At 49.7% G+C, this 27,797-nt stretch overlaps 1 protein-coding gene across 1 annotated transcript in view; it reads left to right on the plus strand.

Moving 5' to 3' along the window:
* Positions 1 to 557: 557 nt before the first annotated feature.
* JAK3 (Janus kinase 3) overlaps positions 558 to 27,797 on the plus strand; it is a 482,226-nt gene continuing 454,986 nt past the window's right edge. The window contains exon 1 of the mRNA XM_075314904.1: positions 558 to 742. The gene's annotated coding sequence lies outside the window, so the exon portion shown is untranslated. The remainder of the gene's footprint in view (positions 743 to 27,797) is intronic.

Below are 27,797 nucleotides of genomic sequence, written 5' to 3' on the forward strand. Positions count from 1 at the left end.
ACACACCGTGGGTGGCGTCACAGACTGACTACAGCAAATCCCGTACAACTACGTCCCCTTCATTTGGAGTGTCCGCGTGACCCCCGGGTCCGGAGAATCCCTCGAGCCACACTGCGGATCCGGATCCGAGCAGCCCGGCTGCTACTGACGTGGGGGCGGCACACTTGCTTAGCAGAGTGGCTGGTGCTAAGACTGGCAATTGTAGTTTTTTTTGAGTTGGAGGATTTTTTACGTAGACCTTCCTAAAAATTTAGATGATACAAGTTCAGTCTTTGCTGATGCTGCAGTGGTTAGTTCCAATTGATTAGATGGAAAGATTATTTCATACTTTGCTGATAATATCTAATAATTAAGAAACAGAATATTTCATGATGAACTCAATGCCAGTCATTTTTGTGTGTGTACTGCTGTCCTACATCAACCAGTTCACTTTGCATATTTAATGGTTTCAACAGGAAGCTTTATGTGGTCAGGTAGTCTTCTTCACAGGAAACATGCAAGTTACTTAAAAACTCGCCTGAGACTAGCACATAGACAAACTCTCCAAGAAGAGAAGACATACCCACCAAGAGAGCTAAGCGATCATATCTGATGAGACACAGAAATGCTTAGACCACTCATCCGTTAGTGGACTCATAGCTTGTACATAACCTATTAAAGATCAGGCTTAATTGACACATATTTACAGGCTTGAATCTTTTCATACTTTGTTCTCAGACGCTGACACGGCACCCTGGTTAAGGTAATATTGCATATTTTACTAACATGGTACAATCTAGAATGATATCATGGAATTTGCATATGGTTGTGCTTTTGGCATCTGGTTCAGCTATTCAACAATAGGCATTAATCATCTTTCAGTTGCACAATGTATTTATAGCATCTATATTTGCCTTAATAAACGTGTTAGAACTGCAATGTTTCCAATTGAGCAATCTACTACCCTGATTAGTAATGCATCATTGCTAATGTAAACTGCCAGGCTACTAACAAAATTTGGGCAAGTGATCTGGGCAACTAGATAAGAAATTGCAGACCTTTGTTATATTATTGGGGGAAAAAATCAAATTGTTCCAGGGCCTACACCATTATGCGGCCCAGTTCTGATTTTGCTGCCATACCTTCCCACCACCATGTGCTCTGCTGGGCTAAGCTATTGCTGTTTCTCCATATAAATCTTCATGTCTTTTATTGGATTCTAATGAACACCCAAGCGGCCTCATATTCTCTAGGATGAGATAATCCATTCAATCATATTTAGCTATGCATTGTATGAATACATGAATCTGTACATACATTCATAATTTATTTATTTTATTCACTTATATTGCACTATTAATTCTATAGCACTTTACAGACATGATCAACACTGTCCCTGTGGAGTGTGGGAGAAAACTTGCACAAACACGGGGAGAACATACAAACTCCTTGGATATGTTGTCCTTGGTGGGATTTGACCCCAAGACCCCAGTGCTAACCACTGAGCCAGTCTGCTGCCCGTAATTTTAGAAATCTATGGCAGACTTCAATAAGGAATGTGCACATATATCACTTTTAGGTGCATTGTTCTTAGCAATAGGCAGTCTGGCTCTTTTTGGTGTTCTAGCTCCCTTGGCTCCGCTCATCAAAAATAGACAGTTCTTTTGGATCCTAAATGGATCCCTATTAAACATGTGTTCCGCGGAGGTGAAGACATATTTAAGATGACATTAATACGGGGGAAAGATAGCACACCTGGGGATGAAACTCCATCCACTTGCAGACAGCCAACTAAATTGATCAATGGGAGGGGTTTGCTTTAGATGCGCAGGATTTCAGCTGTCAAACAATTTTACGCCCAGTGGGAGCCTCTCACTGGGGTTCTGGCTCCTATTGTACTCAGCAAAAAGCAAGCTTTATGTCTCACATAATTCTCAAATGACCTATCTGTTCTGTCCTGGGGCATATGAAGATTGAAAGGCAGCTAAACCTTTATCCACTAATGCAATAAGGAGACTGTTGCTTGAAGGTAGTTTGTATTTATTGAACATTAGCAGATGTGTTTGTTTAGTGAAGCTGGAACAATAAGATATGTACAATCAGCCTGTGTATACTATAACAGGGAACATACATCCAGAAGGTTGACAATATACATTACATATATTGGTCCTGAGAGCCATGTTGTACTTTCTAGCCTATTTGCGTCAACTGCTCTAGTAGCATGATCTGCTGGATTTTGGTCTGTAGATACATAATGCTGCTGTTTGGGATCAACAGATCTTCTGATTCTTAGCACTTAGTTATTAACATAGACATAGAACCGCCTAGTTTCATTGTGGATATAACCAAGGACCATTTTGCTGTCTGTATAGAACTCTGTCTGTTTCAGGTCAATGTCCATTTCAGATGTGACAAGTTCAGCTAACTCAACAGCTAAGATGGCAGCACACAGTTCTAACCTGGGTATAGTATGTTCTGGTTGTGGTGCAAGTTTGACCTTCCCCATTACAAACCTGATGTGACTGTGATGTTTAGAATCTACAGTCTTAAGATAGGCAGATGAAACGCAAGCGGCGGGGCCTGCAGGGCTCGCACGGTCACCGGGCTGGTGGTATTCGGGGTCAGGCTGTGAGTGGCCCGACTCGGCTTCCATGACCCCGGCGGGTTTCAATAAAAGGAAAGTCTGACAGTCAGTCCGGTATGACAAGGGGGATGGAAGGAGGGTAACGGGGTTCCTGGGGAGCTTGCCATCGCTCACAGCGGCCACTGAGGTCTCGGCCTCCTCTGCCACCACTCTCCCCCAGGAAACGGTATGGGACGGGGACGGGGGATGCTAGCAGCGCCACTTGTGGTATGCGGCCAGGTGTTCAGCCACCGCTGCACAGTCTCTCTCCGGGGCAGATGTTATAAGCAGCCAGATGGAATCGCTCTCCACGGGTAGAGCGAGGGAGCCCCGGGAGGTTAATGAGACCCAGGGCAACAGTCCTCAGGGACACCGGGGGCACAGGGCGGCGTCATTACTCACACCAGTCACGGAGTGCGGTTCCAGTTGTTCTTTATTAAAAGTCCGTGCCACATCGCACCCGGGTACTGGTCCTCTCTGGTCGGTCCCAGGCAGGTAGGAGGAAGGGGGGTGAGGTGAGGTGATCTGGGGGTCTCTCTCTTTCAGTGCGTTAATGCTATCCCCGTGGCATGGAGCATCTTGGGGACTCGTCGCCATTCTGTCTCTCTCTTGCCCGGTAGCGTAGGAAGGACCGCCACCGGGTACAACACTCTCTAAGGATCCCCAGTCCTCAGCTCCATTCCCTTCCTCAGATGTTATCAGCCCTGGCATCTGCTCAGCAGGAGCTGCTCTCTGTGGAGGTCTGCACTCTCTAGCAGCCTCTGACATTCTGACTAAAACTTTCTGTCTGCTCTGCACTTCACTCCTCATTTCAGGCCCCCCTCACATCAGGTTGTCATGGGGACCTGCACACCTGCTCATTAGGAGACAGGATGAGTCATGCAGACTCAAACTACATTCTGAAAAGCTTTTTAACTCCTTCCTGCCAGTGTGTGTGTGTGGGGACTCTTCTCCTCCTGCCCGGGAAAAATGGGGTAATATTTAATACCCTGTAACGACCCGGCTGTAGGGGTGTTACACAACAGCGGCAATCATCTTGACAGAGCATCTGTGAATACATGCATTTTTTGGCTTTGTATTTCAGGTGAAGGCACAGGGGCGTATGGTCTCGGCACATTCAGATTTGAGAGGGCTGTTAAAGAATTTTTCCATTGATTGCAAGGAGTTTGTATGTCCTCCCCGTGTTTGCGTGGGTTTCCTCCGGGTTCTCCGGTTTCCTCCCACACTCCAAAGACATACAGATAGGGACTCTAGATTGTGAACCCCAATGGGGACAGTGTTGCCAATGTATGTAAAGCGCTGTGGAATTAATAGCGCTATATAAATGAATAAAATTATTAATTATTATTATTACTCCTAGTGGGCCTTCCTATCAGGTGGCAATCAGATGTTTCATTAGTTAAATATTTTAATAGGGCTTTGCCTTGTATCATAATAGGAGTTGCAAAACCTAAGGGATTGTACAGACTGTTGATGGTAGACAGAATGCCTCTATGTGGGAAGGATTTTTCTTCCTGGCTGACCTGAAAGGTGAAAGTGTCTAACTTTAAATTCAAGAGAAGTCCCAGACTGCATTGTATTGGTGCAGAGTATGATCCTAAGTCAAAATCTTTGAGACCATCACATAAGTTCTGAGAAGGGAATGCTTCCATCAAATATTTACTATTTGAGGCTATTTTGTGAAGCCTGAGGATTGAACAGATGAGCATCTCCTGGGTTCTCCTGAGAACGCTGACAGCGGTCTCGTTTGACAACATGGCTTTCAGACAGTCATCAACATAAAAGTCCTTTTCTATGAATTGTTTAACATTCGATCCATATTCTGTTTCTCCTTCCTGAGCGGACCTTTTGAGTCTATAGATGGCAACCGCAGGGGAAGGACTGTTGCCAAAGATGTGTTCTCTCATACGTTACTCTGTGACTTCTTTAGAAGGATCATTGTTTCTGTACCAGAAAAATCTTAAGAAATTTCTGTCATTTTCTCTCACAAGGAAGCAATGGAACATTTGCTTAATGTCGGTGGCAAAGGCAATGGAAGCGCATAAGTACTCCCAGTAGTTTGTTGTTAAGGTCTGGACCTGTCAGAAGAACATCGTTCAGAGAGACATCATTGAATTTAGCACTAGAGTTGAACATTACTCTAATCTAGTATCCAACAAGAAAATGAGATGAAGAGGACTGTTCACACCATAGGGATATTTTTCGTAGCTTTTACTCACATTAAAAGCATCGCTGACGCATTTTGAGCTGACAGTAGCTCTTAGTCGTAGCATAAATGCATACACATATACAAGCATTTTATAGATATTACAAAAAAAACTACATCCAATCAGGACATATTGTTAGTTATTCACAATTTGATACACATGTATAAGAAAAGTTGCCTATTACAATTTTAACCTATTCAATGCTAATCTAAACCCATTACTATTATCATTATAAAAAATATCATTTTCACATAAACACTATTCAATAATAATATAATAGATCGGTCTTAAAATTCAATCCATTAGGGAAAACAGAATTCAGTTGCAAAATCCAATAAATTTCTCTTGCACGTAATGTCGCCATCCTGTCTCCTCCTCGGTATGATATCTTGATGTGTTCTATAGCCATAACTTTTAAAGTTGATGTATCACCTCCACGTACTTCCAAAAAATGGCGAGATAGTCCTGATAAAGATTTTTTGTTCGTATTAGAGTTACTTTTTACTCCATTCAAATGTTCCGATATTCTGTTTTTTAATTTTCGGGATGTAGAGCCAACATATTGCAGACAGCAACTGTAACAGGTAACTAACTTTAATGTGAATAAAAGCTACGAAAGATATCCCTATGGTGTGAACAGTCCTCTTCATCTCATATTCTTGTTGGATTCCGGACACTTGGGAGCTAAGTATACTAGTCTGTGTTACCTGGGAGTTGGCCCAGAGATCTTTGTCCGAGCACCACACCATATCCTGCAGGACGCTGAATGAACTTTGGATCTGGTGAGCTGATCAACTATTGTTTATAGACTATTACTCTAATCTAGCCTGGTTTCTTTGGGTGGTATACTCTGAACATGGGTAGGAACCAGCATTCTTCAGAGTCTTTGAGAGTTGGAGCTATCACTGCATGACCGTTCTCAAAAATATTTGCCATGAAGGAGAAAAAGTGAACTTTCATCTCTGATTTCTTTTGTAAGTTATGCTTGAGGGAGGTGAAATGTTTAAACGCTTGATCTCTATTATTTGGCAGATGTGGTCTATGGTTACTGAAGGGAAGAACTGCGACCCAACTGTTGGTCTCATCTTCAACAAGTTCCTTGTCCATTATATCTAAGATCAACTTGTCCTCTATAGACATTGTTACCTGATTGTGATGTTTCGTTCTCTGGAAGACTGCACACCCTAACTGGCCCTTGTAGCTTCCTGACAGCATACTATTGTCATCCGTAAAGTCTGTTAGGTGGTTGGATAGCTGGAGGTTGTGTGGCAGTTCTTTGAGTTGAAATTTGTTGTTACAAGGTTGGAACAGAGATGGACGACCATTCTCCAGAGTATTTGTCAGCATGCTGGTTACAGAGGAGGGAGCGTGAAAGCGTCCCAGACATAAGTTTCCTATTATGACTCATCCTAGGTCTAGCTTTTGGGCGTAGGGAACATTACGGGACCTATTGATGTGACTTCTCATTTTTTGTACTTGTAGGATATCTCTTCCCAGCAGCAGTTTTATCTTGGTCTGCTGGTCAAGTTCCGGTATAAGGTGTGCTATATGTTTTAAGTGAGCATGGTGGATTGCTACATCTAGAGTTGGAATTTCAGATCTATCATCAGGGATTTGCTTGCATTCAATGATTGTAGGTTGTAGTAAATGGAACTGATCATCTAAGGAGTCGATTTGGTAGTCAATAGCTTTCCTGGCTGCTGTTGTCACAGAGCATGCACACGTTTTTAATGAGTAAGGAGTGCTTGGACCTGTATACTGAATAGGTTAAAGAACGTTGATCTAGCCAAGGATGTTACTTTGATTATCCAGGATGGCATACAGTTTAATGGCTTTGTCTCTTTGGACCTTTGGATACACTCTCACAAGGCATATCTTAGAACAGGACCTACTATCTACGGTCCCTTTGCAAAATTCTGTACCTTGTGAAGTGATCTCTGATGCAGCTGTAGTAGTGTTCTTTTCCTCCCCGCCATGCTCACTGTCTGTTGAAGTGATTGGTGTACTCCATGGAGCTGCGCAGGGTGTAGAGCTGTGTTGTGGTCTGTGGGGCCACAATCTGTGCATTTTACACTGACCTTGCAGTCCTTGGCGAGATGAGTTGCAGATGAGCAGCACTTATAGCAGATACCGTTTTCTTTCAGGAAGCTTTTGCGATCTTGCATGGATTTCCCCCTGAAGGCTCTGCATTTCAGGAGTGAATGAGGCTTCTGATTGAGTGGGCACTGCTTGCTAGGGTCCTGCATCTTTGTCTCTACTTGGGAGTCACCGGCAGACCTGTGAACAGAACCTGGAGATGAAATATTAGTCTTGTGTACTGCTACAGATGTCTTGCGTAGATATGGAGCTGGTGATTGAGTGCATATGACATTGTAAAGTAAAAGCTGGGGTAGTTCCTAATCCTTGCTTGTTGGTGGACAAATTTTACAAAAACAGAGAAGGAAGGGAATGGAACACTGTGTTTGTATTTGTACATGGAGTCATGCGTGAGCCACTTCTCTTGCAGATTTTAGGGCAATTTTTGGACTATAGGGTTAACACTTCTGGCTGTGTCAAGGAATGCAAGTCCCTGTAGGTCCTCTTCACATTTTGCAACATAGACTTCCATTAGCAGGTCGCTTAGGTCTCTGAGTTATTTGACTAAGAGGTCTATTTCTTCCCTGTGTAGCTACCCCAAGTCACTAGTGATATTTTGGAAGGAAGCTTTCCAGGCCCTGTTACCTTCAGCTTGGTCACTGAATTTTAAGAGCCCCTTAGCGACTAGATCACGTTGTGTAAAGAATTTAGCAAAGTCTGTTATGAGCCGGTTATCAGCAGTGTATACTGGAGATGGGCAACCCTGGTAGTGATATGAGGTGCGTTCATATCTGTTAGAATCTTCTGGGTTGCGCCAGCCGGTGTTGTATTACTTTGGTCTGACGTACGGCATGTCAGCATGGTAGTTTGCTTAAGTTACCTGCTGGGTGTCAAGGTTGTTGTTGGGAGAGTTGCCTTGCGTGATGTTTTAATTTAAATATCTGTCCTGGGGTTGAGCCTCATGTTGAATCATGTTTGTTTTTCCTGAGAAGTGCTCTCATGTTGATACCGATTGAGGATCATAGTTTGAGTCAGGAAGTTCGTTGTCATACTGAAATGTGTGTTGTGATGAATCTTGTAGTATAAACTTCAGGCTCAGCACACTGCTTTGTCTTTGCCTCTCAGGGTTCTGTGTGGCTTCTAGGGACTCTACGTCAGTTAGAGCGGCTATGACTTCTTATTCTGCTGCTAGTCTCTCTAAGGCCCCCTTCACACGTCCATGAAAAACACGCACGTGTGTTATGGGCCGTTTTTCGGGTCCGTGTCCCGTTTTTGTGTCCGTTTTTATGGTCCGTGTGGCACCTGTGTGAATTGCGTATGCTAGCCGTGTTTGTGTGCAGAACGTCCGTGTGTGCGTGTGGAATTAACGTGTATGTGTACGTGGAATGTCCGTGTGTAATGTCCGTGTGTGTGATGCACAATGTCGTTTATAAATGTCGGCTGACAGCAGACAGAGTTGCGCGATGAGAATGAACTCGGGTGAACTTCACCCGACTTCATCCTCATACCGCGGCTCTGTCTGTGTCGAGTACTGATTAGCGGTCACCTGTGAAGGATTCACCGGTGACCGCTAATCCCCCGAGTGACTGAAGTTTCCCCCCCTCTCTCATACTTACCGTTCCCCGATCTCCGGCGCAGCGCTGCACGGCATTCACACTGCTGCGGCGGCTTTTACTATTTTGAAAAAGCCGGCCGGCCATTAAACAATCTCGTATTCCCTGCTTTCCCCGCCCACCGGCGCCTATGATTGGTTGCAGTGAGACATGCCCCCACGCTGAGTGACAGGTGTCACACTGCACCCAATCACAGCAGCCGGTGGGCGTGTCTATACTGTGCAGTAAAATAAATAAATAAATAATTAAAAAAAAACGGCGTGCGGTTCCCCCCAATTTTAATGCCAGCCAGATAAAGCCATACGGCTGAAGGCTGGTATTCTCAGGATGGGGAGCTCCACGTTATGGGGAGCCCCCCAGCCTAACAATATCAGTCAGCAGCCGCCCAGAATTGCCGCATACATTAGATGCGACAGTTCTGGGACTGTACCCGGCTCTTCCCGATTTGCCCTGGTGCTTTGGCAAATCGGGGTAATAAGGAGTTATTGGCAGCCCATAGCTGCCACTAAATCCTAGATTAATCATGTCAGGCGTCTATGAGACACCCTCCATGATTAATCTGTAAATTACAGTAAATAAACACACACACCAGAAAAAATCCTTTATTAGAAATAAAAACACACACATATACCCTGGTTCACCTCTTTAATCAGCCCCGAAAAAGCCCTCCATGTCCGGCGTACTCCAGGATGGTCCAGCGTCGCTTCCAGCGCAGCTGCATGGAGGTGACCGGAGCTGCAGCAGACACAGCCGCTCCGGTCACCTCCACGCAGCTAATGAAGACAGCTGCGCGATCAGCTGAGCTGTCAGTGAGGTTACCCGCTGTCACTGGATCCAGTAACAGCGGGTAACCTCAGTGACAGCTCAGCTGATCGCACGGCTGTCTTCATTAGCTGCGTGGAGGTGACCGGAGTGGCGGTGTCTTCTGCAGCTCCGGTCACCTCCATGCAGCAGCGCAGGATGCGACGCTGGACCATCCTGGAGTACGCCGGACATGGAGGGCTTTTTCGGGGCTGATTAAAGTTTTGAACCAGGGTATATGTGTGTGTTTTTATTTCTAATAAAGGATTTTTTCGGGTGTGTGTGTTTATTTACTGTAATTTACAGATTAATCATGGAGGGTGTCTCATAGACGCCTGACATGATTAATCTAGGATTTAGTGGCAGCTATGGGCTGCCAATAACTCCTTATTACCCCGATTTCCCAAAGCACCAGGGCAAATCGGGAAGAGCCGGGTACAGCCCCAGAACTGTCGCCTATAATGTATGCGGCAATTCTGGGCGGCTGCTGACTGATATTGTTAGGGTGGGGGGCTCCCCATAACGTGGAGCTCCCCATCCTGAGAATACCAGCCTTCAGCCGTATGGCTTTATCTGGCTGGCATTAAAATTGGGGGGGACCGCACGCCGTTTTTTTTTAATTATTTATTTATTTATTTTACTGCACAGTATAGACACGCCCACCGGCTGCTGTGATTGGGTGCAGTGAGACAGCTGTCACTCAGCGTGGGGGCGTGTCTCACTGTAACCAATCATAGGCGCCGGTGGGCGGGGAAAGCAGGGAATAGGAGATTGTTTAATGGCCGGCCGGCTTTTTCAAAATAGTAAAAGCCGCCGCAGCAGTGTGAATGCCGTGCAGCGCTGCGCCGGAGATCGGGGAACGGTAAGTATGAGAGAGGGGGGGAAACTGACCGACAGACTGTGAGAGAGGGACAGACAGACAGAGAGACCGACAGAGAGACTGACCGACGGACTCAGGGAGATTGACGGACATACACAGAAATAGAAAGAATAGCCGACATCACTAGAAATAAAAACACCAAACGGACACGGACTATAGGTAGATGCATACGTGTTTACTAACGTGTGTGCACATACCCATAGACTTTCATGGTGTCCACGTGTGCGTGCTCCGTGCAGATAACGGACATGCATCCGTGCCAAACGCAAACACATACGGATCACGGACACGCACACACGGACATAATAAAATAACGGACGTGTGACCACAATCATAGATTAACATTGGTGCACGTTTGGCCGTGTCTCCGGTATATACGGAAACGGACCAAACACGCACGTGTATCACGGACGTGTGAAGGGGGCCTAAGGCAGCATCCAGGTGCGTTTTTTCCATTTACGACTCTAATTTCAGCTGTATCTCTTGGTCAGCGAATGTTGATTGTTTTTTGGCGGCTTCAGCTTTTGCACAGGCATTGGCGACAGCACTGCTGATGTCTTTGAGAAGATAAAAGCTACAGATCTGATTCTGTATGATAATTTGTGGGACATGTTGCCTTTTAGGGAATTGCTTGGTTGTCCCCATGTCCTCCCTACATGGACCCTGGGGAGTATGAAGATTGACAGGCAGCTAAAGCTTTATCCACTAAAGCAATAAGGATACTGTAGTTGAAAGGAAGTTTGTATTTATTGAAAATTAGCTTTTTCAACAAATTTGTGTTTGTTTGGTGAAACCGGAACAATAAGATATGTACAATCAGCACGTGTATACTATAACAGGGAACATACATCTAGAAGCCTGACAATATACATACAAGTATAAAGGCAGCTTAAACCTAACTTAATACATGCAACTATCTAACATGGTGAAAATCCAGAGCTGCAGATTGCAACAAAAAACTTTCCTTACTAGTGTTACTATCACACAGGGAATAAAATGGGGAATATCCTCAGTTTCTGAGTAATCAGGAAAATGGAGGCTTCCTACCCAAAATGCACCGCAAGAGAGAGGAGAAAGAAGCATGAAAAACATGACCACTGAGGAAGGATTCTCCGGTCGTGATGGTTAGTATCCCCAACTTAACCTAATAAATAATACACCGACTGCATGCGACTTGGTTAAACAAATTGGCCACAGCAGCCTTTATTACCTATTATTAACATTCTAACACAAGGGGGCGCCGTCCAACGGGCGACCCCAAACCAATAATAGGTAACACATAAATAATAACTGTACATGTAACCCCATGTAGGCCCGGTCCAGAAACCACTTCCTCCACCAATATCCCTGGCCGCAACACTCCGACCCAGAGATGAGGTATTAATCACCCCGTGGATTAATACCCCCCAAACTTTGCAGAACCCCGTGCCTGCAATTTACCGGAACCCGGAGACACCATACCAAGACAGTGCCTCTCAGTCCAGCCACCAATCCCTTACAACCGCCTCTGGACCAGACCTACCCCCGCCACAGGACAGGACACGTGACACCTTACGTGGCCTGGACCCGCCACACACCCAAGGCTTGCTCCACCATCACGCAAACCCGAGGCCCATAGATCAGAACCCAATCTCCTTAAGGTGAACCCCATCACCCCTCCGAAACTGCCACTTCGGCGACTCCAGATCCGCATGTCGCACTACAATACCGCTGTTTCTCCGCACGAAATGCGCAACCACCCTGTTCACTTGAGCCCGGGCGCGAGTAAGCTTCTCAACTGCCCGTGCCCCCCTCCACAACAATGTGGCCACAATATCCGACCATACCACCATCAAACCCGGATAACCGGTCCATAAATGCAATAGATCCATCATGATGTCCCGGATCAAATCACGTGATGCCTGCGCTCCCAAGTCATTTCCCCCCCCACGTGCAAAAAACCAACACGTTCGGAGGTCTATCCGCCCTGCAATAGCATTCAAACTCCGTCACGACCCTGCTCCATTCCATGCCCCGCACACCGAACCACTTGACCAACGCAAGCGATCTGTCCCCACCAAACTGCCGACCATTCAGGCGAGCGTCGGCCCGACGGGCCCCCCAGAACACGAAGGAGTGCCCCAGAATCCATATCAGGCAGATTCCTACAACCACAGAAACTTTAACAAACACACCCCACCAACACCAATTTGCAGCAAGGAACCCCGACAAAGCCACAACCAACTACTCAATAACGCCCTCACTGGGACAACAACTGTGGGCGTACATAACACCCGAAAACGATAAGACTCCGACCAACCGATTCGTCTCACCATGTCATCACCCACAACGCGAAGCCTCCGCAGCCGCCCCGATCCTGAACGAATGAGGCCCGTAATCTCCCGGGCATTCCCCCGCACAGCGCAAACAACTCCTCAGTACGGCCACAAACTGGTAACGAGACAACCAAGACCCATCCACGTGTCGTAACAGCGGGCCCAGAAGACCGCCTTCCTCACCATCTGCACCGGGCACAACGCATCCATCACAACCAACCTGCCTCGACCCATCTGGTCTGATTTTGGACCGTTTAAGCCGACACTCTACTCTCCGTCCCACCACTGCCACAACCTCGGACATCAGACCACCCCCCCTGAACCTGGAAGGGCTCACCAACGCCCCAAAAAAGGCTAACACAAAAGCCGTTTCAAAAGCACCCTCTCATAAACTGAGACACAAATTTCCCGCAAACCATCCACCAATCGCCGTAACAAAACCAAAGGAACGGGCCGCCTAGTGTCCCGCTCCTTCGCCCCTTTACGAAAACCCTTCAAGGCCTGCCGCACCCAAAATTCCGCGGCACGCCCCACTCACCCCTGACCTTCAACCAAAGGCCACAGCCGCCACCCTAAGTATCATTGCTGATGTTGACTCCCAGCCCTGAAATCCTCGCTCACCAGTGCCAGTAGCGCCAACAAGTAATTTGCTCGCCCGTCACCAAACATAACTCCCAGCATCTCCTGCCACTCACCGAATTCCTAATTAAACCCGCAATCAATGCCTCACCAGGCTCCACAAGTCCTCTGGACACCCTGCTCGGATCTCGTCTGCCCCCCGGCATGAACTCCCACAACCTGCGGACTGAAAATGAGATAAAGCGTCCGCCACCCCGTTATCACCCCCACCACATGTTTCGCAACTACATGAACGTTCCACAGTAAACACTTGAGCACTAAATGCCGCAGATAAGCCACTACCGGTCCGGACTCTGCTGACAAGCTGTTTATCGCATGCACCATCGCCCGATTATCGCAGTGATAGCACACTTTACGTCCTGAAAATTGCGACCCCCCCCACAATTCCAACGTCCCCACGATCGGAAATAACCAAAGCAAGGCCAGATTCCTTACCAGACCAACCTGCCGCCATTCCTCAGGCCACCTCCCAACGTACCAATGTCCCTGAAAAAGGGGTGACGAAACCCGCCGACCCGGCCGCGTCCCTGTACAGTTCGAGCACACCATTGGCACCACCGTCTTCAACCACAAGGCTCGGCCGCTAAAACATTGCAAGAAAACATCCCAAACCAGAAAATCCTCCTTGATCTCCCATGTGACCCGCACAAAGTGCGCCGGGGGGCCGTACGCCTGCCATAGCTGCCGCCAAAATCCTGGCGAACACCCGCCCCATTGGCATAAGCCTGCACGTTAAGTTCAACTTCCCGAGCAAAGACTGCACCACCTTCAGCCGCCCTTTCCGTGCTGCCAGCAGTGCTGCTACCACTCACCACAAGTCCACCATCTTCCCCTCCGGCAGCCTGCATTCCATAGCCAAAGAGGCAATCTCAATCCCCAAAAAACCGCATAACCATCGCCGGCCCCTCCGATTTATCCTGTGCCAAAAGGAATCCCAAAGCTATCCGCCACTCTCTGTAAGGTGAACAACGAGCCAGCGCAAACCATGGATCCCGCCGGACCGACACCAAGAAAATCATCTAGATAGTGGATAATGGAGGACAAGCCATACACGGCCCGCACCACCCACTCAGCAAAGGAACTAAACGCCTCAAAATACAACAAGAAATTGAAACAGCCCATAGGCAAACAACGATCAACATAAACTCATCACCCCACCAGCAACCCAGAAGGTGCTGGCTCTCCGGATGTACCGGCAGCCAACGAAACGCCGATTCTACATCCACCTTTTCCATCAATGCACCGCGTCCCGCCGCCCGCACCAAGTCCAGCGCCTTGTCAAACAAGACGTAGTACACTGCCGACAATTCTGGCGCGATGCCATCATTCACTGACGACCCCCCCCGGAAATGAAAGATGATGGATGAGCCAAAATTTATCCGGCTCCGTCTCCGGCACCACCCCCAACCGGGACACCACCAGATTACTGCACGGCGGGCTCTCAAATGGACGCCCCATCCTGCCCAACTCAACCTCTGTCCCCAACTTCCCACCCACAACCATAGGGTGGTCCCTCGCCGACCGTAAAGTACGACAAAACCGGAGGCAATGCCTCCCCCGCTGACGGAATCTGAAAACCGTATAAAACCAAACCGCAAAATTGACGCCGCTGCCCCGTCCGGATACCTATGTAAAAATGGCGCCATTGCCCCTATGTTCACTGGCGTCCTCCCTTTTACCAAACCCGTCCCCCCGCAGCCGGAGCACTCATGCTTGAACCTGCATGCTGCCCCAAATTTGCACCGGCCGTCGTGAACTTGCCCACACACTCCCTTTTTCTGGGTACCCGAGGGCCCGGCTCCCTTCCCCCCCGGCGCCGCCATGAAAGGGCTGGCTCGGGGCCGCCATTAAACGCATCCATAAGGAAATGTCCTCATGGTCCCACCGCATGCCATGCCGCAACGCCTTCCGCTGCCTAAACCGCTCATCATACCGCAGCCACGGCAAGCCCCCTGTCCGTGCGATACGCCTCCCCCATTACCTCCAGATAACCAAACAGAGCCGAGCAGTGCTCCGGCTCCTTTTCCCCTATTACACTTGCCAAAATTCCGAACGCCTGCAGCCAATTGGAAAAGGAACGAGGAAGGAGCCCATAACGGCGTTTTTCTTCCTCTTCCCTTTCCTTCTTGGAGTCGTTCGGCTTCACCTTGTCCAGATTAAATTTTTTTTTTTTTTTTTTTTTTTTTTTTCAGGGGTAGCAGGGAAAATATCTTCACATACTCCCCCTTCCCAAATCTTGTCCCTCACCTCCCTCTTGAGGTGGGCCCCTAACGGTCCCTCAAAGCACACGTAAACTTGGCCCTATCATCCAAACGCACCACCTCATCCCCATTTACCTTTTCTACCGCTGTTTACCCCGCGGGCTCCACTACTCCACCAACCGCACCCGTCCCTATCGGCGCCGCCTCGCTGCTGACCGACGCTGCGCCATCCACCACCGACCCGTCCATGCCGCTGCTGCCGCCGGCGCGCGCGCGCTAAACCCCGCACCAAGCCCAGCAACTGACTAAACAATGCTGACCCCCCCCTCTGGCGCTGCCGTGCCCGCAGCCACCTCCCCAAAACTAGCAACCCGCGCCGCAAGCAATGCCGAATCCACGGCTAGCTCACCCGACCGTGGCGCAGAAATGGAAATTGGTACCGCGACGTCCTCCGCCATCCACTCGTCAGATTCGTCCCCCGACCTGAGGGCTCCCTCTTCTTCCTCGCTGTAGGCGTCCTCCACCATTCCAGCTCCAGAGGACGCAGCCGATGCGTCCCCTCCACCACGGCCGCCCTCCTGGGCCGCCGCGTGGGCACTGGTGGTCGACATCCGTCGCTTGCTGTGCGGCGACAGCCCACGAGACCGTCCTGTCCCCTGGGCCGCCGCTGACCGAGGCCTCTTCCTGGAGGAGCCGCTCCCCGGACTCAGGGGGCTCCCCACCGTCGTCCCTCGCCCTCCAGGGCCTCCAACCAGAACCTCCTGCTGGTCCTCCCCCGCCCGGGGGAGACCGCGGCCGCCGGGCGCAGTGCAGCTGCTATGAGGGACCTGGCAGTCACCGCCGGGCTCCCGCCGTCCCCCCTTACTCTCCCCAGCCTTGCAGGTATCCGGGTGGCGCCTGCCCACACCGGTCCCCCTGCTGGCTGCCTGCGCTCGGCTCCCTCACGGTCCTTGGAGGGTACTGCCAGCCTCATTTCTCTGCCGGGCACGCTCCTGTGTGGTAGCTGCCGCCGGGACGTGCCCCACCGCCGGGGGCCTGGCGTCCAGAGCGGGCCCCAGGCTGGACACGCCCCCTCCCCGTGCCTCCGTCCCGCGCCGGGCACGCCCCCGATCCCGGGCTGCCGCCGGCCTGGAAAATTGAGCCCGAGGCCTGGGACCGGAAGTAGGCCCCAGGCCGGGCCCACCCCCATCCAGGCCACCGCTGGCCTCACATCATCGCCGGGCTCGCTCCCGGCCGGGAGACGCCGCAGGGGTTCGGACTCCAGCCCGAGGCCGGAGACCGGAAGAAGGCCCCCGGACTGGCCACGCCCCCTTCTCGGCCACCGCGGCCTCGCCGGAGATTCCTCCCGGCGGCCGGGGCAGACGCAGGGAGCTGCCGCTGCCCGCCCCGCCGCGGAGGGTCCCGAGGGGGGCTCTCGCTGTGCCTCCTTGCCCCCCTTGCGCCTGGGGAATATCGGATGGGGGGGGGGGCCTGGAACGCCGCCCGCATCTATGGTGGGGGTGCAAGGGGCAGGTGCCGACGGGGAAGCCCAGGCAGCCCTGACGTGGGACTGCACTGCCTGGGCCCCGTGCACCGCCATCGCCGCTCTGAGGAGCCTATCGAGCTCCTGGAGGTCCCTGGGTCTGAATCCTTTGCTGTCCGGAGTCACAAGGAAGGTAAGACCCCTCCCCTATAGTTTATATACTAGCCCCCTCCCCACCCTACAGTGACCCTATTCCACCAATCCCCTAAAAGGGCCCATAATGCCCTTTAATTCACTTTATTAACCCCTCACTCCCTCCCTTCCCTCTGGTCATGTCGCCCCTCCCCCCTATGGGGTCCATGGCTTTCTAGGCTTGTGCTACTAAAGCTTGGTCACTAGAGGGAGCTAAAGTACAACCTAGTAAAGAAACAGATCTACAGCAGAACAAACAATGAAAAAACACACATTAAATGCAGAACACAGATCACTCACTAATTGTTCTGCCTCAGCTTTAGGGGCACTTTGCACACTACGACATCGCAAGCCGATGCTGCGATGCCGAGCGCGATAGTCCCAGCCCCCGTTGTAGCTGCGATATCATGATGATAGCTCCCATAGCGAACATTATCGCTACAGCAGCTTCACATGCACTCACTTGCCCTGCGACGTCGCTCTGGCCGGCGACCCGCCTCCTTATTAAGGGGGGCGGGTCGTGCGGCGTCATAGCGACATCACACGACAGGCGACCAATAGAAGCGGAGGGGTGGAGATGACAGGACGCAGGTAAGAGATGTTCCTCGCTCCTGCGGTGTCACACAGCGATGTGTGCTGCCGCAGGAACGAGGAACAACATCGTAACATCAGTCATTTCCAAATTATGGAAATGTCGGACCCTACACCGAGGATACAATTACAACGCTTTTGCGCTCATTAATCGTATCAAAAAGGCTTTACACACTACGATATCGACAGCAAGGCCGGATGTGCGTCACTTTCGATTTGACCCCACCGACATCGCACCTCCTCCTCCATGCTTCACGGTGGGAACCAGGCATGTAGAGTCCATCCGTTCACCTTTTCTACAAAGACACGGTGGTTGGATCCAAACATCTCAAATTTGAACTGATCAGACCAAAGCACAGATTTCCACTGGTCTAATGTCCATTCCTTGTGTTCTTTAGCCCAAACAAGTCTCTTCTGCTTGTTGCCTGTCCTTAGCAGTGGTTTCCTAGCAGCTATTTTACCACGAAGGCCTGCTGCACAAAGCCTCCTCTTAATAGTTGTTCTAAAGATGAGAAGGTCCAAACTTTTGGTCTGTACTGTATATTTTCATCTTTTACATTTTTAAAATTACAAAAAGGAAAATGGGCACCCTTGGAGATTTGTGTGCTAAGATAATTTTGACCAAGGTTTCAGACATTAATTAGCCTGTTAGGGTTATGGCTTGTTCACTATCACTGTTAGGAAAGGCCAGGTGATGCAAATTTCACAGATTTATAAGAACCCAGCCTCCTCTAACCTTGTGCCAAGAAACAGCAGCCATGGTTTCTCCAGCTGCCTAGCACTCTAAAAACGGTGGAGGCCCACAAAGTAGGACAAGGCTATAAAAGGATAGCAAAGCATTTTCAAGTTGCCCGTTCCTCAGTTCAAAATGTAACTAAGAAATGACAGGTATCAGGAACAGTGGAGGTCAAGATAAGGTTTGGAAGACCAAGCAAAATGTCTGTGAGAGCTGCTCGTAGGATTGCTAGAGAGACAAATCAGAGCCCCTGTTGACTGCAAAAGACCTTCAGGGGGATTTAGCAGATGCTGGAGTTGTGGTACATTGTTATACTGTTCAGAGACACCTACACAAATATAGTCTTCATGGAAGAGTCATCAGAAGAAAACCTCTCCTGTGTTCTGACCATAAAATTCAGCATTAGAAGTATGCAAAAAAAACATCTAAATGCATTCTGGAAACAAATCTGTGGATCGATGAGGTTAAAACAGAACTCTTTGGCCACGATGATCAAAGGCATGAGTGGAGAAAAAAAGAGCACAGAAATTCAGGAAAAGAACATCTCACCAACCATTAAGTGTGCAGATGCATCTATCACACTTTGGGATGGTGTTGAAGCCAATTGCACGGGGAACATTTTACAGGTAAAGGAAAGAATGGATTCAATGAAATTTCAATAAATTCTTGATGCAAGCCTAACACTATTTGTAAGAAAGTTGAAGTTGAAAAGAGGATGGCTTCTACAAGTGGATAGTAACCCATGTCAAAATCCACAATAAACTACCAGAAAAGGCGCAAGCTATAGGTTTTAAAATGGCCCTCACAGTCACCTGATCTGAACATCATTGAAAATCTGTGGCCAGACCTCAAAAGAGCAGTGCATGGAAGACAAGCCAGGACTCTCACAGAACTGGAAGACTGGATGAAAATCCCTCAAACAAGAATTGAAAGACTCTTGTCTAGCTACGAATAGCATTTACAAATTGCGATACTTGCCAAAGGGGGTGCTACTAGATACCAACCATGCAGGGTGCCCAAACTTTTGCATTGGCCCATTTTCCTTTTTGGTAATTTTAAAATGTGAAAGATGGAAAAATATATACACTATATATATATATATATATATATGTGTGTGTGTGTGTGCCGCCCCCGTGCCAGCAGCCAGGCTGCTTAGATCTGGATCCGCAGTGTGGCTCGAGGGATTCTTCCAGACCCCGGGGTCACGCGGACACTCCAAATAAAAGGGGACGTATTTTTACGGGATTTGCTGTAAACTGTCTGTAACGCCACCCATGGTGTGTGGTGAAGTGTGGCACCACCGCTGCTGTTGTGGGGCACCTGAGGGCAATGGGATGGCAGCTTGTTGTTAACCCCTCCGTGGGTAGGGGTTGTTAACCCCTCCGTGGGTAGGGATGGTTGCCCCGAAGCCCAGTGTCTCTGTAAAGAGTGGTGATTGCAGGGGCTGGCACACCCGGTCAGACCGGGGGGGTGTTAGTTTACTCATGATTGAGTAAATCAGACGAGTCCAGTGGTAAACCCAGGTGGTGGTGACCGGCCGCTGCAGCCAGGTGCATTCGGGTTCCACACACGGGCTGATGATCTGTGTCACTTTCCTCTGCACTACAGTGAGTTATCTTTGGGCTCTCCGGTATCGAACACGGAAGCCCACTCCCAGAACTACGGGTGGGAGCCTTGCCCGCTGACGCTGGGCCTTGGGATCTACCGTGCCCTGGCGGATGCCCTATCCCCTGCGGTGGGCTGTTGTCTGCTTTTGGGACTTTGGTTGGGACAGGACCTATAATCCTGCCCTCAATTGGTTAATTAGCTAGGCCATTGGTTCTGGTCCTGGCTTCAGAGTCCAAGTACCCCCTCTGTGCATGGTTTCCAGGTCAGTTCTCTGGTGTCGGAACCGGCGGGCTGCAACCCTGTCCTGGTCCACCTCGGATCTCCGGCAGCCATCTTCCCATCTCCTGTTTGACACAGACCTTCATCTGCCACCTAGCCAGCACGCCGGGGCTCCAACCCTGACGACTTTCCACTCTGGCTTGCACTTGAACTTCCACCCCTCTCAACTACTCCACTCCACTTGAACTACGATTTTCGACTCCTAACTTCAACTTCAACTCCTGCTTTTCCCGCCCTTGGTTCTCCAGACCCTTAGGTGGGTGTTTCTCATCCGCCTGGTCCGGCCCACTGGTGTGCCTGTCCTACCCTGGGGGAGGTGACTAAGATTTTGTCGGCTGTGTGTAAACCTTTGTGGGACGGTGTTATGCGGGGGCCTAGTGTGTGACTACCTGGTTTTGCCAGGCCGTCACATATATACACACACAGTATATATAAAGTATATATACTGTATATATATATATATATATATATATATATATATATATATATATATATATATATTACAGCTAGGTCCAGAAATATTTGGACAGTGACACAATTTTCGCGAGTTGGGCTCTGCATGCCACCACATTGGATTTGAAATGAAACCTCTACAACAGAATTCAAGTGCAGATTGTAACGTTTAATTTGAAGGTTTGAACAAAAATATGTGATAGAAATTGTAGGAATTGTACACATTTCTTTACAAACACTCCACATTTTAGGAGGTCAAAAGTAATTGGACAAATAAACCAAACCCAAACAAAATATTTTTATTTTCAATATTTTGTTGCGAATCCTTTGGAGGCAATCACTGCCTTAAGTCTGGAACCCATGGACATCACCAAACGCTGGGTTTCCTCCTTCTTAATGCTTTGCCAGGCCTTTACAGCCGCAGCCTTCAGGTCTTGCTTGTTTGTGGGTCTTTCCGTCTTAAGTCTGGATTTGAGCAAGTGAAATGCATGCTCAATTGGGTTAAGATCTGGTGATTGACTTGGCCATTGCAGAATGTTCCACTTTTTTGCACTCATGAACTCCTGGGTAGCTTTGGCTGTATACTTGGGGTCATTGTCCATCTGTACTATGAAGCGCCGTCCGATCAACTTTGCGGCATTTGGCTGAATCTGGGCTGAAAGTATATCCCGGTACACTTCAGAATTCATCCGGCTACTCTTGTCTGCTGTTATGTCATCAATAAACACAAGTGACCCAGTGCCATTGAAAGCCATGCATGCCCATGCCATCACGTTGCCTCCACCATGTTTTACAGAGGATGTGGTGTGCCTTGGATCATGTGCCGTTCCCTTTCTTCTCCAAACTTTTTTCTTCCCATCATTCTGGTACAGGTTGATCTTTGTCTCATCTGTCCATAGAATACTTTTCCAGAACTGAGCTGGCTTCATGAGGTGTTTTTCAGCAAATTTAACTCTGGCCTGTCTATTTTTGGAATTGATGAATGGTTTGCATCTAGATGTGAACCCTTTGTATTTACTTTCATGGAGTCTTCTCTTTACTGTTGACTTAGAGACAGATACACCTACTTCACTGAGAGTGTTCTTGACTTCAGTTGATGTTGTGAACGGGTTCTTCTTCACCAAAGAAAGTATGTGGCGATCATCCACCACTGTTGTCATCCGTGGACGCCCAGGCCTTTTTGAGTTCCCAAGCTCACCAGTCAATTCCTTTTTTCTCAGAATGTACCCGACTGTTGATTTTGCTACTCCAAGCATGTCTGCTATCTCTCTGATGGGTTTTTTCTTTTTTTTCAGCCTCAGGATGTTCTGCTTCACCTCAATTGAGAGTTCCTTAGACCGCATGTTGTCTGGTCACAGCAACAGCTTCCAAATGCAAAACCACACACCTGTAATCAACCCCAGACCTTTTAACTACTTCATTGATTACAGGTTAACGAGGGAGACGCCTTCAGAGTTAATTGCAGCCCTTAGAGTCCCTTGTCCAATTACTTTTGGTCCCTTTAAAAAGAGGAGGCTATGCATTACAGAGCTATGATTCCTAAACCCTTTCTCCGATTTGGATGTGAAAACTCTCATATTGCAGCTGTGAGTGTGCACTTTCAGCCCATATTATATATATAATTGTATTTCTGAACATGTTTTTGTAAACAGCTAAAATAACAAAACTTGTGTCACTGTCCAAATATTTCTGGACCTAACTGTATATTCTGCCTAAAATAGAAAGGAAATGTGTCAACTTTATGCCTTTAATCATTTCATCTTCAACTTTCTTATCTGTTCACAATAACAGATGTTTTGACCATTGGTAACCTTTACATGCCACTGTATATCATAAAAAAATCTGAAATCTCTGTTTTTATCACAATAGCCACTAAGTCTAAAGGTACCGTCACAATAAACAACTTACCAGCGATCCCAACAACGATACAACCTGATAGGGATCGCTGGTAAGTTGCTAGGAGGTTGCTGGTGAGAGGTCACACTAAGCGATGCTCCAGCGATCCCACCAGCAACCTGACCTGGCAGGGATCGCTGGAGCATCGCTACACGGGTTGCTGGTGAGCTGTCACCATCAACCAGTGACCAGCCCCCAGCCAGCAGCGATGCGTGAAAGCATGCTGCGCTTGGTAACTAAGGTAAATATCGGGTAACCAACCCGATATTTACCTTGGTTACCAGCGCATGCCGCTTAGCGCTGGCTCCCTGCTCTCCTAGCTACAGCACACATCGGGTTAATTACCCGATGTGTACTGCAGTGTTACGCTCACCGAGGAGCGACGAGCGTCCGGAGGTGGACCCACTGGACCGTGCACCCGACTCCCCTGAGAAGGCGACCAGCAGCGAACCCCTATACAGGGACTGTGCGGCGCCTCCCCAGAAGGCCTAAATGCACGGCAGCCAGGAACCGGTAGTAGGAGTCTCTGTAGGGCCAGGTGTAGCAAGGTTGTGACGTCCACAACCGGCAGAACACGGGAACGGCACCGGAGATGTTCACAGCAGGTGACGTCCACAGCAGGTACGGCACAGATAATGTCCACGGCAGGTAGGGCACGGTGACGTCCACTGTCGGTATGAGCGGTGACGTCCACAGCAGGTACGGCACAGATAATGTCCACGGCAGGTAGGGCACGGTGACGTCCACTGTCGGTATGAACGGTAACGTCCACAGCCGGAATGATACGGATGGCACTGCGGTGAGACAAGGGATTAGAGCCAGGTAACAAATACACAGAAAATAGATAACAGCACAAGGGGGTCTGGACACTGGCAAGGTTCTAATGGAAGCGTTGCTCGGGCGCCTGCTGCTGGGGGAGGTGAACCTAAATACCCATTAGGTAACAGGTGACCTCTGAGGTCCCTTCCAGAAAATGGGGCATACCGCTTTAAGAAAGGGGGCGTGGCCTCACGCGCAGCCTAGAGTCACTTACTGCAGTTCTGTGTAAGGACGGGAGACAGGAAGAGGCCGCAGCATGCCTGGAAGCAGGACGTACAGCAGGACCCGGAGCAGGGGCAGCGCCTGCAGAGCCATGGGACCGCTAAGAGGAAGGCCGTCGCTGCCTGGGGCTATGACTGGGAGTGCAAGTGGGAGCCATGCTGGGACTGGGCAAATTTGAGGGAGCGCGCCCTCCACGGGGTCTGGTGGGACCAGGCATTACATGCAGCTACACGTGCAGAGAGCAGGGAGCAGCGCACACCGCTTAGCGCTGGCTCCCTGCTCTCCTAGCTACAGCACACATCGGGTTAATTACCCGATGTGTACTGCAGCTACACGTGCAGAGAGCAGGGAGCAGCGCACACCGCTTAGCGCTGGCTCCCTGCTCTCCTAGCTACAGCACACATCGGGTTAATTACCCGATGTGTACTGCAGTGTTACGCTCACCGAGGAGCGACGAGCGTCCGGAGGTGGACCCACTGGACCGTGCACCCGACTCCCCTGAGAAGGCGACCAGCAGCGAACCCCTATACAGGGACTGTGCGGCGCCTCCCCAGAAGGCCTAAATGCACGGCAGCCAGGAACCGGTAGTAGGAGTCTCTGTAGGGCCAGGTGTAGCAAGGTTGTGACGTCCACAACCGGCAGAACACGGGAACGGCACCGGAGATGTTCACAGCAGGTGACGTCCACAGCAGGTACGGCACAGATAATGTCCACGGCAGGTAGGGCACGGTGACGTCCACTGTCGGTATGAGCGGTGACGTCCACAGCAGGTACGGCACAGATAATGTCCACGGCAGGTAGGGCACGGTGACGTCCACTGTCGGTATGAACGGTAACGTCCACAGCCGGAATGATACGGATGGCACTGCGGTGAGACAAGGGATTAGAGCCAGGTAACAAATACACAGAAAATAGATAACAGCACAAGGGGGTCTGGACACTGGCAAGGTTCTAATGGAAGCGTTGCTCGGGCGCCTGCTGCTGGGGGAGGTGAACCTAAATACCCATTAGGTAACAGGTGACCTCTGAGGTCCCTTCCAGAAAATGGGGCATACCGCTTTAAGAAAGGGGGCGTGGCCTCACGCGCAGCCTAGAGTCACTTACTGCAGTTCTGTGTAAGGACGGGAGACAGGAAGAGGCCGCAGCATGCCTGGAAGCAGGACGTACAGCAGGACCCGGAGCAGGGGCAGCGCCTGCAGAGCCATGGGACCGCTAAGAGGAAGGCCGTCGCTGCCTGGGGCTATGACTGGGAGTGCAAGTGGGAGCCATGCTGGGACTGGGCAAATTTGAGGGAGCGCGCCCTCCACGGGGTCTGGTGGGACCAGGCATTACATGCAGCTACACGTGCAGAGAGCAGGGAGCAGCGCACACCGCTTAGCGCTGGCTCCCTGCTCTCCTAGCTACAGCACACATCGGGTTAATTACCCGATGTGTACTGCAGCTACACGTGCAGAGAGCAGGGAGCAGCGCACACCGCTTAGCGCTGGCTCCCTGCTCTCCTAGCTACAGCACACATCGGGTTAATTACCCGATGTGTACTGCAGCTGTGTCGCCCGGGGACCAGGGGGTACTCAGATCCGGGCCACGAGGTCACTTCTGTGGGTATCACGGTGGCGTGACCCGGTCTGTGATCCCAGGCTCCACAGTAAAAGGGGATTGGTTTTGGTTTTGGGGATATTGTCCGTGACGCCACCCACGGTTGTGGTGAGATTGGAACACCACCGCTGCTCTTTATGGGGATCCCGGGAACGGTGACAGGGAGCAGCTTGGTTGTTATTTCTCCCCTCCGTGGGTAGGGGGTTGGTTGTCCCGGGGCCCGGTGATGGGGTAAGCAGGGAGCAGGGCGCAGTGCTGCGGTGCGGTGCCCGAGGGCACGGGCGTACTCACAAGTATTTTACACAGAGTCACTGGTAAACTAGGACTTGCCGGTGTCCGCAGCCTTCGGTACGGGGGTGTTAGTGTCCCACACACGGTGCAGCAGCTCCTGTTCTTTCCCTGCAGCCAGGTGCCTTTCTCTCCACTCTCTTTCTCTTTCTCCTCAGCCAGGAATGGGGAATCCACTCCCCTGCAGTGATCCGGGTCACCCTAGGTACCATCGGGCCACTACCCTGCTCCGGCTACCTCTGGCCCCTTCCTCACTGCAGCCTGTCCCGGCCCTTTCGGAGCACGCTTCACTATCAGCCTGGGAGCTACAACTCCAGACTCCTCTTCTGTCTGTCTCTCCAAACACTCTGCTCCAGCCCCTCCCCTCTGCTCTGCTTTTCTCTTACCCCGGGGATGTGGTTTGTCCTGCTGCATCGGTGTGGGATCAGGTTACCAAGGAGGATTAACTCTTTCTGTGACAACCTGGCTTTCCCATGGCGTCACACAGCTACACGTGCAGAGAGCAGGGAGCAGCGCACACCGCTTAGCGCTGGCTCCCTGCACTCCTAGCCACAGTACACATGGGGTTAATTACCTGATGTGTACTGCAGCTACACGTGCAGAGAGCAGAAGCCGGCACTGACAGTGTGAGAGCGGCGGAGGCTGGTAACGAAGGTAAATATCGGGTAACCAAGGACAGGGCTTCTTGGTTACCCGATGTTTACCGTGGTTACCAGCGTCCGCAGAAGCCGGCTCCTGCTCCCTGCACTTTCAGTTGTTGCTGTCTCGCTGTCACACACAGCGATGTGTGCTTCACAGCAGGACAGCAACAACTAAAAAATGGTCCAGGCCATTCAGCAACAACCAGCGACCTCACAGCAGGGGCCGGGTTGTTGCTGGATGTCACACACAGCAACATCACTAGCAACATCGCTGTTACGTCACAAAAGTTGTCCATCAGCAGCGATGTTGCTAGCGATGTTGCTTAGTGTGACGGGGCCTTTATACTCTTCCTGTTCTGTGCAAACACCTTTTCAGCAGTCCGATTGTCATCACAGACAGTATTACAATGAAAGGTAACACCTCTGCATTTAGTAGATAACATGATCCACCATTTGCAATAGTTGATGTCATTGTTCCCTTTCCCCTTTCCTTCAATAATATTTGCCCTGCCCCTGATTAGCGCTAATGTCCCTATAAGGAATAGGAAGTAAGAACCTAATACAGTGGAACCTCGCTTAACGAGTAACCAAGTTAACGAGAATTTCGCTTAACAAGCAAATCTTTCTGTAAATTTGTAACTCGGTTAACGAGAAAGCTTGGCTGTACGAGCAAAATACTCACCGCATACACTTCCGGTTCTGTACATCCACCGCACTCTAACCCGCTCTTGCAGTCCACACAAACACACACATGCACGCAGAAACACACACAAACAAACACGCACACACACACATACAGTATTATGCTCACCTTACCTTCCATTCCATCACCAGTCTCATGGTTCCTGTAGTTCGCTGGCTCATCGCGACGAGGGAGGAATCCTTGCGGCGAACTACTAGACCCAGGAGGCCGGCGATGGAACGGAAGCTAAGGTGAGCATAATATGTGTACCTTCAGTTCCATCGCCGGCCTCCTGGGTCCTGTAGTTCGCCGCTCCAGGATGTGTATCGGCAAGCATGGCGACGAGGCAGGAACTTTGGCTGTCAGACACTACTCAAAGGCAGCGCGCTGATCAATCAGAGGAAGCGGCTTCTGCCTTAGACGTCAGCGCTCTGGGTGAGGAAGTTCCACCCTCGTCGTGATGGTAACCCGATACACAGCCCGTACCAGCGAACGGCAAGTCCCAGGAGACCGGCGAGGGAACGGAAGGTAAGGTGAGCATAATATGTGCATGCGTGCTTGTGTGTGTGTGTGTGTGTGTGTGTGTGTGTGTGTTTGTGTGAGTTTGTGCATGTTTGTGTGTGTTTGTGCATGTGTGGAATGGCACAATAGGGGACCAGGATGGGACATTGAACAAGTTGTGGAACGAATTGTCTGCATTGCAATGATTTCCTATGGGAAATCTTGCTTTGCTGAACCAGTAACTTGGTTAACAAGCGCACTCCCAGAACGGATTGTTCTCGTTAACCAAGGTTCCACTGTATTAGACTTTCTACTATTTTGATAGTATATATAATGATATAAAATGTTTTTTTTGATAAATTGTTTTAACATAATCTGATTTAAACAATATGTTATTTTCTTATGACACCTTTCTTTTAAATGAGTTTTTATTCTATAGGCTTTTATAGTATATTGATTGGATATAGAACCATGATCCTCAGAGAAAGAGTATCTAG

The sequence above is a fragment of the Anomaloglossus baeobatrachus genome, chromosome 1, assembly GCF_048569485.1.
Source record: "Anomaloglossus baeobatrachus isolate aAnoBae1 chromosome 1, aAnoBae1.hap1, whole genome shotgun sequence".
NCBI lineage: Eukaryota > Metazoa > Chordata > Amphibia > Anura > Aromobatidae > Anomaloglossus > Anomaloglossus baeobatrachus.